The sequence below is a fragment of the Mustela nigripes genome, chromosome 13, assembly GCF_022355385.1.
Source record: "Mustela nigripes isolate SB6536 chromosome 13, MUSNIG.SB6536, whole genome shotgun sequence".
NCBI lineage: Eukaryota > Metazoa > Chordata > Mammalia > Carnivora > Mustelidae > Mustela > Mustela nigripes.
Window position 1 is genome coordinate 145,414,414 of NC_081569.1, and position 262 is coordinate 145,414,675.

Genomic DNA, 262 nt, shown 5'->3' on the forward strand with positions numbered 1-262 from the left:
ATTAAAAACGGGGTAACAGACAACTCCTTAATATACTGTATTCAATTCCTTTAAATATAGTCCCAATGTTGGAATTATAGGATCTTGTAAAAGCTTAATTTCAATATTTTGAGTATCCTCCATACTGCTTTCAAGAGGGGCTGCCTCAATTTATATACAATGAAGAGTTAGGGTTAGGGTTAGGGTTAGGGTTAGGGTTAGGGTTAGGGGTTAGGGTTAGGGTTAGGGTTAGGGTTAGGGTTAGGGGGTTAGGGTTAGGGTT